This window comes from Pseudopodoces humilis, chromosome 6 (genome assembly GCF_049639895.1).
Source record: "Pseudopodoces humilis isolate 2021_Gansu_Grassland_sample_001 chromosome 6, ASM4963989v1, whole genome shotgun sequence".
NCBI lineage: Eukaryota > Metazoa > Chordata > Aves > Passeriformes > Paridae > Pseudopodoces > Pseudopodoces humilis.
The window spans coordinates 44,305,781-44,317,650 of record NC_142205.1 but is presented as its reverse complement, the minus strand read 5'-3'; the positions used below and the strand labels follow the sequence as shown (position 1 = coordinate 44,317,650).

Here is an 11,870-nt window from a genome sequence, read left to right as displayed (position 1 = left end):
GTTAAAGCCCCACTGATAAAAATGCTTCCATATGTGCTGAAGTTTTCCCACAAGTAGCTGGCTTCCAAGTAGAGGTTCCAAAATTGCTGGTCAGCATAGGTCTCCTGAATCATCAGAGGCCTTGTGCAAGAGATCTAGGGTATCTAAAGTTCAAGACCTTAAAAAGAATACTTACAAAGAACAGTATACTCTGAGTGTAAAATCTCATTTTATGGTTTGCTGTATTACATATTTGTTTATAAAATTTGCCCTTCTATTGCAAATACATAACAGGTAGCCTAAAACTAAATTGCTTGTAAAAGAGAAGAGTAAACAAATAAAGATTTTAATACAGTTTGCTTTTTGCAAAATTAATATATATTGGTTATCAGTCACATCTTAATTGGTTTGTCTTTGCAGACCCTAATAATGGATAGCAATAGATACTGTGGGGAAGGCAGAGGAATTCCACTTCAGCTGAAGTCTGTGTTGCATTTTCTCTTCACCTCACTCCAGACACTCATTGTTGGTGTTTGTAGTGTGGTACAATGAATAGATCAGTACATATCCACAGCAAACTGTGGCCTTGATTCTTTAGTTCTCGGTCACATGCTTCTGACCCTCAAGATAGTTCAAATTTCTTCAAAGGTTGACATGGAGAGAAAATGTAGTATTTGAGATAAATGTTTGTGTTGGAGAAACCTCTACTAAACAGCATTTGGAGTGGGATTTTTGACCAGAAGAGTCTCCTTTTTCTACAGATGTAGTTAATACAGCAAAATCTGTCTTGGTTTTGCTTTTCCTGCGCTAAGAAAGATATTTCTCCTTTTAGCGGGAAAGAAGAGACTGACTCGATGTTTGATGCTGTATAATGGGGCAGCTAAGATCTACATTGTCCCAAGTTGAGGAAATATAGACTGCCAGAGACAAGGGATGTTGGTCGATAGATCTGCAAAGTTTTGCTTAATTATGGCAGAAAATAGCATGTTACAAAGTGACAAGACACTGGTTTGGTGCTAGGTCTAGACACTGAGGTCAGTCCACCTGTAAGAATTTCTGGAGGAAAGGAGTCCTTTATTAGTCACCTTTCAAGTCCTGTCCTCTGATGCTGCATTTCTCAAAGTATTCTTAGTATTTAGTATTTACTTAGTATACTCTTAGTGCTCACAAAAAACCAAACAAACAAAAACTATTAAAAAGCCGACTATGAACCAAACCACCAAACCCCAAAAACTAGAGATTTAAACCAGAAACCTGAGACTGTCATTGAGGAAGCTGCTCTGTCTGTAGAGGGGTTGCATCTCTGGCAGTGTTCAGATAGCAATCCGGTGTATGCTTTCAGAAGACCTTAGAGGGTAAAGGTTGTGCTTTCTGGTTTTGGGTGTAGGTTGGGGTTCTTTTAAATTTGTTTTTCTTAATCAAGAGGACATTATTTGGCCTCTCAATTTATGACTGTGTTGGGTAGGCCTGTGATCATAATTAGGAAGTGTAAAGATGCTTTGTGGTGGTGTATCCCTGCCATGTTCCTAAGGTATATCCACATAAACTGCTCTTTACCTCACCTACAGCCTGCACCCTCGACAGGATTTTTATCACTTTGTTGCTTTAGAGGTGTTAAAACCAGTAATTCCTTTTTGTGGGATAGCCCTAAATTCCACCACCAGATCAATGGGACTTGAGTGCCTATGGCAAATTCTGTTTGAGGGGCCCCATTTGGATGTTCTGTGTTTAACCCAGGTCATTGTGTCAAGCATTCCCTGCTGGCTTGCTCCAGGATGCTCTGTTGATAGGAGGCGTTCAGCCTTAGGCAGTTCAGGAGGTCTGTGTTCAGCATGTATGGGAATCCATGTCAATATCCAGGGTGAACAAAATGCTTTCTGGTTTGGTTGTTGTTACCTTCACAAAGACAAGATTCTAGAACAGCGAAGTTAAACTTTGCATCCCTAAGCAGAGTAACACCAAGAAAAGCCCTATGTATTTGTAAATGCTGAACGGGTTTTTTTTCACAGTCTGATTGATGCTAAGGAAATGCACTTCATGCTCCTGGCAGGCATAATGATGGCCTTGGCACTCTGCTGTGTAGCTTTCCCAAACACCTAAATCACTTCTGACCTTTGGTTTGTAAATCACTTGGGTGCATCTTGAAAGTGGTCTCCCAGTTTGCTTTCACTTAGTAAGCAGGTTTTTCCTGACCATGCTTTGGGAAAACATTTTCAACCCAGAAGAGCCTGGCTTTGTTTATTAAAATTTCTACTGCAAAGATGACATTTTCCAATCTCTAGTGTCACATCTGGACAGAGCAGACTACACTCTTTTATTAGAGGTGATGTAAATCCCAGTCATCCTCACAAACATATGGGAACTATTGAAATCCCTTCTGCCTACAAATCATTAATTGGCAACGATGTTCTGAATTCATCATCTTGTCAGCAGGGTTCCTGTTTGAAGAAGGCACTGACAGTAACAGCTGAGCAATTTCACTCACTGGGGACTCTGAGGTTGTAAATATGACATGGTCTAATCTCCTTATATAATGTGCTCACTTTCTCAATTAATATAGGCAGCTAGGTAGTGGTTACTGTAAAAAACCCAAACTACTTGGATTTTTACACCTCCTTTGGCAACATGTTACATTTATCAGCAAATGCTAGGGACAACTAGAGGTAAATTGTGACTGTGTTTGGACATGTTTGTAAAGGACCAGTGTTAATGTTCATTATTCACAAGAATATATTTCTGTACTAGTTAATAAGAGAAAAGAAAGCAGTTGCTCTGTGAGTTTCTGTGCTGGTTTCCAGAGTGGTGGTTTGGTACCACCAAAGGACTGATGGTTATGGACTTTGCCTCAGTTCAGCTGATGCTTTCTGAATGGATCCTTGAGGAAAATGCACATTTTCATGTCTGCTTTGCCTGTTTCAAGTCTCGTAATGGTTGTCTCTGCCCTAGGAGGCAGTACTCAACCAAAGCTGAGGGACAGATCCCAAAATGCTGTAAAAATTGGTGTGGTGCCACTGACATTTCTGCCTTTACCCATTTGCGGGTTTGACATAAAAAAAATTATCTGCCCAGTCTCTGCCTTCCATTTTCCTGCACTGGCATGGGTGAGTTTCATTGTAACTTCAGTTTTAGTCATTTACTGTAAATAGCAGTGCTCACCACTGGGGCTTGTGTAGGAAATTAATACCGTGACAAGGGCACCTTCTTGCACTTGTCTTTGTATTCATCCTCACCTTCAGCCCAATATGTTTTCAGTGAGCAGCAAGAAGTGTTTACTTGAATGCCTTTAAAGACAGTTCAGCCTGTGCAACTGGAAGAGAGGGGATGTTGACAGGTTAAGCTAATGAGAGCCAAACATACTTGCAGTGGTAAGGTCCTGCTAATGTCCAGTGGGCTGCAGACTAGCAACTGCAAATGCAATAGATTTTGCAGAGCCTGAGCTTTTTTTCAGATGACTTTAGATCTGAAGCACAAATTAATTAAATATTTGAGTAAAGAAAAAATGGAAGAAAAACTGCACAGAAGGAGAGCCAAAGTGAAAAGGTGAGTAATGAGTACAGGAGGTCATGACACTCTCCTTTCCTGAGAGCTGCCGCTTGAAGAGACATCAAAAGGAGTACAGTTGGTTTTAGCTAGCTAGAAGGTACAGACAAGGTTACAGATGTTAGATGTGGACAAAATAATGGAGGAAAACTCAGTGATATCTTTCTTCACCCTTGCTGTTTTCTGAGGAAGAACACTGAAATGGAGGGCTGAAGGAAAGATGAGTTGAGGTATTGTTTGTGGCTTTAGAAAGGAGCTGCTGCCAGAAAAAAAATCCTGGATTTTTTTTTTTTTTTTGTAAAACACCTCTAGAATGTTCAAGCCCTTCTGCTGTCTTAAATATTGATGTTTGTTTGATTATTCTTCCCTTAATCAACTTTGCTGAACATACCTCAATGCATTTACAAAACCATATTTATTTTTGCTGATTGTTCATTACTTGTGTTGTGATTCAGCTGAACTCTTGCCAAGAGAAATGATTTTCTTACAGAAAACAAGGGCTGCAGAAAAACCTTGTTCACAGGTCTTTTATTTCGGACTTAATTAAAACTAATTGACATCTAGCTTATGTAGTTTAGAAGTTTACCTGCTGAATCAGTTCTTGGATGATTTTGTTGCTGGCTGATTGGGGCTGAAGCAGAGCTACTCATCTTCCTCCAGAAGCGGAGCAATCAGTGCAGACGGTTGGAAGGCACTTTCCCAGAGCAGTGATTGCCATCCCGTTGATCAGCCACTAGAAGGATATTCAGAGGCAATTGTTTATCTACAGCTGTGCAGGGGCGAGCAGGCAGAGGCAGTGACCCTTGGCTGGTGAGGAGCAGAAGGCACCATCTGTGGAGAGATGGGAGACAACTGAGGACAACATAGGGATGGCAGAGCCATGCTTTACGACTCCTATGTTTCTGAGTCTGCACAGCAGCTATCCCAGAGGCCTGACTTGGGAATAAAACAGATAGCTGATACCACAATAAAGAAAACCCTGTGTATTTGCATGTTATGTGTGGTTTTCTCAGGTGACACAGTGCAGCATCTCAACCATTGCCTTCCCTATCCCCTTATTTCTAGAAATGGAAAGATGCCGCAGCACAGGTAACCTTATCTTGAAACTTGGTCTTTTGCTCCAGTGCAAACAGTGTTTCTGTTTTACACCTGATATAGATGCAGTAGGGGGGCAACTTTTCTTCATTCCACGACTTGCCTGCCTCTCTGCCTCATGTTAGCTGAATTCTTTCTCTCTCTCCTCCTTGTTACCTATGCTAGAAAGGCAATGTACTGCTAAATCCTGCCTGTCTTGTGGGAGACTTCCCAGCTGGGACTCAGCTGGATAAGGCAAGTGTGCTTTTACCCTCACAGTGGAGTGGAAAGGAAGCAAAGTCCAGGGATAAAAAAAAATAAACAACTAAAAACTCTTTTTAATTGTTCTACTGGGAGGTGATTACATGGCAAGAAAAACATTGATGGAAATATTTGGTATATGGAGAATACTGAATTTGGAAATAGAGTTGCTCCTCCAGGGAGTTCTTTGCCCATCATTCATACTTCTTGTGCGTTTTCCTGATTAAAACCAAATTGGCTGGGAGTATAGCATGCTAGGTGTTAATATAATTATGAGCTGAAGTACCTAGTTAATTTTAATTAGTCACAAACCCAGCCAGTGTCAGAATAGCTGAATTCTTGGCCACACAGTGTGTATTCTCTTTTCAAATGTAAAGACAGTCACTTGAATGCAAAATGCAGTTGTCACTGGAGGGAGAATGGGTTTTATTCTGTAGAGAGGTGTTTGCATGTATATATTTAGGTGTTTTGTTCTGCAGCTGAAATAATTAACGAGAGCAGGGAAATGTTTTGCACAGATCAAAACTGTATTGCAACAGGACTGATTAAATATTACTCTCTTTGTTTTGTTTTGTATGTGCATATTTGACCTCCTTATTATAGGAGGCACGGTGTCCATCTTCGTGCAATACTTTATTCTTTACTAATGAGCTGTTACTTTCTGCACTGCCCTGTATGCCCATAACCCCAGTGACTGATGCTCTTTTCCTTGTTCTGCAGCGATGCTTTTAGGCTGCTGCTTTGACCAACTTAACCTTCCTGTTCTTTGCAGCCTGGCTGCTGTGCAGTCACCTTTCAGAAGGACAGTTAAGAAGTACTTTATTCCCTTCACAAAGTATAGATTGAACAGTGTAAATAAAATAAGGTTTGGAAATGGCTTCAGAAGTGTATAAACTGTGAAGGTCATGTTTGCTTCTTAGCCATAAGATATTTTGGGAGGGTATGCTTTTTAGTCTGGTCCTAGATAACTAAATTATATTTATTTGAACGGTGCCTTTGTTTGGTTTTATCATTGTTGAAGATATTGTATCCATGGGTAGATTAGGGAATTTGTTAAATTATGGGATGGCAGAGGTGTTGCAGGACAAAAGGAATGTTGGCCATGGTGTGGTTAGATTCCTTTGCTTGCCACCTTCGCACTTTGAATGGCTTGGAAACAGCTCTCTCATTAATTGTGGTTTTTAGAAACAATTAAGGACTCTGGAGAAACACTGAGGATAAAGTGCATGAATGCTTGTTGGCAGTGCAGTGAATTTCATTGCCTTGATTTAAGATATGGCTGTCCCCAGCTGCCCACTCTGCCCCAGTGCTGGAAGGTGCTGCTGGCTCTGTAAAACTGGATAGTTTCCCCATGACTGATGTGGTCAGGGCTTGTCTCGAATGTCCTGGCCTAGGAGCACTCTCCCTAGATGGTGATCTCTAGCAGAAGGGTGGCTGCAACCACTTGAACTGCCAAGGGTCTGCTGGAGCTCTTTTGTCAGAACCTTCATTCCACCTAATTTATATGGCGTATTAAAATGAAGTGGTACTATTGTTTTGCTCATAATTTGGGTTTTCAGTTTTGTATTTCTCATTTAGAAACACTTAGCAGTAGTTAATGATGTGTTGACATTTCAATAATAAGCTTTCCTCTCTGCATGCTTTACATCTTGACCATTTTCACTTACTCTGGTTTAAAACTGAGGTTGAAATCCAGGCTTCACAAAAGCAGGCTACGATTGTGCCTTATATGGACAGATTCACAGCTTACATTTTATGTTATTTCTTTAGCTGAATAAACTTTTATCCTTTACAAGGTAAGTGTTCAGTAGAATGAAGTAAAAGCAAAGAGACTGTGATACATAGATGTGTAGAAAGAGTTGAATCTGCTCTTTGTGATAAATACCCATTTATTTTGCTGAAAGATTGCTCATTTTCTGTCACTGAAGAAGTTAATCTAGTGTAGACAGAATTGTATGTATGAACAACACAGGGTTAAGATTGTACTGAACATGTTTCTGATGATCTTCCATTCTTTACTTCCCTTAGGGTGGTTAAGAGGTTTATAATACTAGAGCAAACTCAGAGGGGTAGGTGTTACATAAACCCCAAAATGTACATGTAAAACAGATTAGAGGAAAAAAAAAAACCAAAACCCTAAGACAAAAGAGGCAATTCCAGGCTTGTGGATGTCCCTTACTACTTTCATACACCTGGTATTTATAAATTGATGTCCTCAAAAAAACCAAAAAACAGCTGAAGTTTGAAGAACTAGGATTTAAGATGACAACTTTCTTCTCACTGTAAATGACAGTCAATCAATTTAATGCCAGGAAAAATTTTACTCCCTTTTTCCTGAAAATTCAAGCTTTAAGAGCTGCAGATAAGTGACAGTATCAGGACAAACCCCCTGGCTGGGGGGTGAAACAAGACTGTCCCTGCCTGTGTGCCTCCTCGTGCCACCCACAGTTATATTCCTGGAAGCAGGATGGGTGGGAGAGGATACACATCAGCACAGTATCTTCACCTGCATCTTCATGGTCCTGGTAGAGCCCACTGTGGTAGTGATGGTGGTGGGCTCAGCTTCCCTGATGGCTTTGCCTGACCAGTGTGGCACTGGAGGTAGAGCTGACTTGCGATGTGACCCAGTCCTGCAGTGACACTTGGAGGGGTATCCTGAGCCAAGTCCTCATGGTGGACTTTGACCAGCTTATGGTAGTTTTGCTGCCACTTGAGGAGTGAGAGTTTCAGTGTGAGGAAAGAAATAGTTAATGCAGACTATTAAAATTGCTTCCAGGTCATGTGAAGGGCTTTCCTCTGTTGGATCTTGAACTACTCACTTCATGAAGTAGGTCAGAGTCACTATTCCTGGTTTTACAAATGACAACAGCCTTGGGCTGGAGGCTGAGTTATTCAGTGCCATTCAGAGACTAGAATCTGAACCAGGATTTTGGGTATCAGTGCTGTACTTGATCTCATGTACTCTTTTTATGCTCTTAGATTAACCTAAAACCCTTTTAAGATCATTCATCCCCAGGTGGATTCATTGGGAAATAACAATGAAATTAACATTCCTCTAGAGATGGAATTTGAACAGAAATTGTCATTTCAAAAGGCTTGCTTTTGTACCTCAGTTAGATGCTTTCTTTCAAAAAACAACTTGGCCTGGAGGTGCATTTTCTGAACAGGACTCTCACATCAACTAGAGGCTCTGCCTAGTGTGGCAGCTGTGCCAGGGAATCCATCTCTGCCCAAGGGTCCATTTCACTGCCAAAACCTCAGCATTATTGAGTGCCAGACCCTCTGCATAAAGAAGCATCCCCTGCCCCAGCAGACTGTCCAGTCCCTCTTCCTGGGTATGACTGGTATTGAATAAAGTGAGCCTGTCTGGGGAGCCAACATGATCTCTGTTGAGCTCCAGGTGATGGTTGCCACCCAAGTGAAATGACTCGTCTTCTGCATGGGCTGGAGAGTCACTCTGGTACAGCACTAATCCCACAAATAATGCTTTAGAGGGTTTACACCCAGTTGGGCAGTCTGTCATCCCGTTGCAATGGTGACAGAGGTCACAGTGTTGCCTTTGACAGCTGCCTGGAAAGGAAGCTTTCTAATCACTGCAGAGCATGGGCAACGCGCTAATTTGTAATTTGGCGGAAGCAACCTGGGGGCTGCAGCTTCCCAGCTCCAAACTGCTTCTCAGATAACTCACAACCCAGGCAGTAATACAGCTAGAACTTTGGACTTCATTACTGCTGGGGCTCTGCACAGGTTCAAGAAGTGACAGCAATGTTGGAATCTTGGGACAGGAGCCAGTGTTTTATTAGTATAAATCCAAGTCAATTGGGCATGTTAATTACTGGAAAAAATTCACAGCAGGGAGGAAGAGGTCCAGGATGATGGGGAGATGCCATGGATAGTTGCCAAGGTTCACAGATGCCCTGTGACCCTGTGCTGCTGGGATTTCCTGCATTGCAATGGTTGACTTGCAGCAGACTGAGTGTTGTCACTGCAGGCTGCAATGTCTAGAGCAAAGTGCCTGCAGAGGGAAGTTCAGGCAAAAATAGCTTAAGGCTCCCAGGGTACTGTGGCAGAAACAATCATGGGACCATCCAGTACCAAGTCAGATATTGGTCAGGGCATTTGTAGGCATGTGAGTGTGCTGCTGAGCAGACAGGTGGTGGGATTTTACTCTTCCTGTGCTACCGGATTTTGGGTCTGCTTTTTTGCTTGAGCACTTGATGCTCTTTCACTGCCAGAGCAGATGAGCAGCAAGAGACTTTTTCTAGAAGTGAAATGTGTGGAAATGGCTACAAAATTATGAATAAAAAGTGTATTTTATGAGGTGTCTGCCTCATAAAATAATCTGTCCCTCTCTGCCTAACCAAAGTCCTCAGTCAGGCTCAGATAAAAGCTTTTCTCCCCTCCCTGGGCACAAGACTGGCCTATATTATTTATTTATTTGTAAAGTTTATGGTTTTTTTGGTTTTTTATTAAAATTTTATTTTTAGAAGAGCTTTTACATTATTTCCCTTTGCTTTCACAGTTCAAGCATGATTTAATGTGTCAAAACTAGTTTGCTTAGCTGTCCTTGATTGTCTTGCATACTTCCACAAAAACAGGGCAGTCATCCTTCCAGGCATTGCTGCTGCCCAGACAAATGAAGTGTCACGGCAGCTAGGACCTGCTCTTGTGTTGTGACAGCAGTAGCATCCTTCAACACAGCCGTCAGCAGGGAATTTAGACAGGGGTAATGCCTACAGACATGGTTTGGGTCAGGGCAGCGTGGGCCCACACAGGCAGATGTGGAGACAAGCTTATGCTCGAGAGACTTAATCGATCATTCATGTGCAAAGGCATCTTGGTCCAGATTGAGAGTCTAGCTAGTACTGGAGAGAGAAAGAAACCATCCTGTTGGTGCCTGCACTAGTGAGCTTGGCAGAAATAACACTGAGAGACCTTGCTGCAGGGTAGTGCTGCCAGACTGATACATCTGGGTGCAGGTTTCCCGGCAGAAATGAGTTGCAGTGTGATCTTTTGCATTCTGTAGTCAGTGGGGATTTTGTCATTGATTTTGGTGGGAGGGAGATGATAATCCTTTATGATGTGTTAACTGAATTATTTCCTGGCCTGGAGCTTTATTAAGTGTTGCGCTGACTGCCAGAAGAACACAGCCTATAGGAAAGAAATTCAGTTCATGATATTGGCGTAATTCAGACCTATTTGTCAGCAAGTGGTCTAATCCTGATCTCCTCCAAACTTCCCAAATGTCCATTTCTGGCATTTTGTGGTTGTCTTTTTCTCATCTAATGCAGGGGGACGCAGGCTAAAGTTCATCTACCTGCTTCTGCACGCTTGTCTGTTGAAGAGAATAAGGAAGAAATTTTGAGTCACTTCTCACTGTAATTAGTTTAAAATGGCATAGCAACCCTTGAGCCTGGCTGCAGGACATGGTCCATCATAGGAAGCCTTCCCTAAGGTGCTGCTGTGTGCTCAACTGAGCAAAAGCTCTGTACTTGGCATCCTCATCATTGATGTGTTCAGGCTCTTGTCTCCTGGATGCATCAGTAACATAGTACTCAGCAGTCAGGTCAGACATCTCCTGGTGTGTTTCTGCTGGGGTGTGTGGGATGGCTGCCAGCTGGAAATCTGGTGCTCGGGGACTAGTGAAATGGTTGTGTGGGTCTGTTATTGACTGAGCTCTGAGCGTGGCTAATGGCATTGACAGGTTATGTCATACTGATGGTGAAGGCATTGGGTCATGCACTGGCTCTGAAATGTAGTATGTTAAGTGCACTGGTAGATGGGGGGGAAGTGCCCCTGCCAAATCCTGCCCTTCCAAAATATTGTGGGACTGTTTGATTTGGTGGCCTCTTCTTTTATTCTGCTTTGTTTGCTTGTTTGGGGCATTTTTTGCTGTAGGTTTAGTTTGTTGTTGGCTTTTTTCCCAATAAAAGACTATGCTAGATCAGACCTTGGTGTGTAAAACACCGGCCAGTATTGTCCAGAGACTTGATTCTGTGACTCTGTAAACTGACACAAAAAGTGCTTGGTTTTTATCATTTAGCATTTTTATCAAGATGCCTGTGCACGACTCCTTCTGTGTCTTCAGTCATCGGGTATGTGCGAGTCATTTCACTGTGCGTTGTGGGCACTGTGCACACAACTAAAAACACAATGCCTCTAATGTGGCATCTGTGTTTAATACCATCCGTAGCTCTGGGCTAAGAAGAAAATGAGTATTTTACAAGAGCAGCAAAACCAGCACAAACTAGACAATGTTTTCAGATGGAGAGGCATTTGCTCTTAGGTTGGAGGCACAAAAGCACCAGCTTAAAGTTGTAGTGTTCATTTTCAGTGAGCTTACTGTAAGTATTTTGCCACTCTGGATGGGAAGAAGCAGAGGCAGCACAGCAGTCACACTGCAGTTCTGTCTGTAGGACTGGGTGTGCATCGTGGGATTTAGTGGGGGGCACCATGCTATTGCTTGTGTGCTGCTGGCAGGTGGGTGAGGGGCCCGTGGAAAGCTGAGCCAGAACATTTCTGGTCATGGAGTCACCTTCAGTGTTTTGTGCTGCGTACGTGTGTGACAACAGTGTGGGCTGTGAATGCAGAGAAACAAAAATACTCTTGAAAGTTTATTGAGCAAAAGCTTCTGGTTTAACAAATTCAAGTTTTACATGTTTCAAAGACTGATTTCCAGATGCCATTGGGAAGAGTGTCAGGCCACATTCAGATTAGCCTTTTTGTTCCATAATATCTTACTGGAGTGCAAGGTTAATTAGTACCATAGGCAATATGCATTATTCATCACAGCAATCAGGCTTTTTTTCTGTTGGTCTGTTGTATGCTGCAAATGTCTTCCCTTCCAATAACAAATCTTTGATATATCATTTTCAGATTTAATCCTGCCAAATCATATTTGTGATATATAAATTATCTGGGCATTCTGATACTGATGGAAAATATTTCAGGTGTCAAAAGTACTATAGTTTAAATGTTTAACTCCTTGGGCATGCTTGGGCATAGACATGAAGGAC

At 42.1% G+C, this 11,870-nt stretch overlaps 1 protein-coding gene across 7 annotated transcripts in view; it reads left to right on the top strand.

Annotated features, from left to right (window-relative positions):
* The window catches only part of EPHA5 (EPH receptor A5), a 210,249-nt gene that overhangs the window by 44,365 nt on the left and 154,014 nt on the right, over positions 1-11,870 (top strand). The window lies entirely within an intron of this gene.